This window comes from Bison bison, unplaced genomic scaffold, assembly GCF_000754665.1.
Source record: "Bison bison bison isolate TAMUID 2011002044 unplaced genomic scaffold, Bison_UMD1.0 scf7180017864062, whole genome shotgun sequence".
Classification (NCBI taxonomy): Eukaryota; Metazoa; Chordata; class Mammalia; order Artiodactyla; family Bovidae; genus Bison; species Bison bison.
In genome coordinates this window covers 284,050-285,755 of record NW_011494634.1, presented here as the reverse complement: position 1 = coordinate 285,755, position 1,706 = coordinate 284,050, and positions in this window count along the sequence as shown.

The window sequence follows — 1,706 nt, the reverse complement described above, 5'->3', positions numbered from 1 at the left end:
AGCATCAATTCTTTGGTGCTCAGCTTTCTTCACAGTCCAACTCTTACATCCATACATGACCACAGAAAAAACCATAGCCTTGACTAGATGGACCTTTGTTGGCAAAGTAATGTCTCTGCTTTTGAATATGCTATCTAGGTTGGTTATAACTTTCCATCCAAGGAGTAGGTGTCTTTTAATTTCATGGCTTCAGTCACCATCTGCAGTGATTTTGGAGCCCAAAAAAATAAAGTCTGACAGTTTCCACTGTTTCTCCATGTATTTCCCAAGAAGTGATGGGACCAGATGCCATGATCTTCGTCTTCTGAATGTTGAGCTTTAAGCCAACTTTTTCACTCTCCACTTTTACTTTCATCAAGAGGTTTTTGAGTTCCTCTTCACTTTCTGCCATAGGTTCCTAAAGTATTTGGAAAGGTGAGTGCGTGTGTGTAGGTGAAGTGAATACAGATACAAAAAAAAAAAAAACCTCATTTATAATAAACCACATTTTAGTAATAGAAAATACAAACCTAATTAGTGGTGCAACATTCTTAATATTCAGTAAGAGATACACACACTTGAGAGATATACCACAGGTTTTTTTTTTTAAAAAAAGGGAGGGGTGAAGATGCGAGTGATGGAAAATTGAAGGGGATTCAAATGTTAAAGGGAAGTTAAGAGTGGGTTCTCCATTTCTTTCTATCCTATCTCAAATATAATATGTATATTAAGTAAGGTAAATATATGAGAAACTTAAGGTTTCTATAACCTCTAAGTATAAATTTCCCCATCAGTAAGTCAGGTGTAAGTTCAGGTAAGCCAGGTATATATAACTTACTGTAGAAACGCAGCCATGAAATTAAAAGACGCTTACTCCTTGGAAGAAAATTTATGACCAACCTAGATAGCATATTCAAAAGCAGAGACATTACTTTGCCAACAAAGGTCCATCTAGTCAAGGCTATGGTTTTTCCTGTGGTCATGTATGGATGTGAGAGTTGGACTGTGAAGAAAGCAGAGCACCAAAGAATTGATGCTTTTGAACTGTGGTGTTGGAGAAGACTCTTGAGTGTCCCTTGGACTGCAAGGGTATCCAACCAGTCCATTCTGAAGGAGATCAGCCCTGGGATTTCTTTGGAAGGAATGATGCTAAAGCTGGAGCTCCAATACTTTGGCCACGTCATGTGAAGAGTTGACTCATTGGAAAAGAGTCTTATGCTGGGAGGGATTGGGGGCAGGAGGAGAAGGGGACGACAGAGGATGAGATGGCTGGATGGTATCACTGACTCGATGGATGTGAGTCTGAGTGAACTCCGGGAGTTGGTGATGGACAGGGAGGCCTGGCGTGCTGCGATTCATGGGGTCGCAAAGAGTCAGACCCGACTGAGCGACTGAACTGAACTGAACTGATAGAAATGAAAATGAATTTGTAAAGCATATAACATAATTAGCTATCAATAAATTATGATAATGTTTATTAACATTATCCTGCATATCTAACCACTACAGATATATACAAATTATACTTTTGAGGTGATAAGAACTCTTACTAAGATTTATCCACTTAAAAATTCAAAGACACAATACAGTGTTGTTAACTATAACAAACTTTATGTCAATTGATTAGCAATATCCACATTTCCCTCTCCCTCTACCCACTGGTAACCACCATTCCACTATCTGAATCTATGGTTTGAGAATTTTAGGTTTATCACCTACGTGAATTC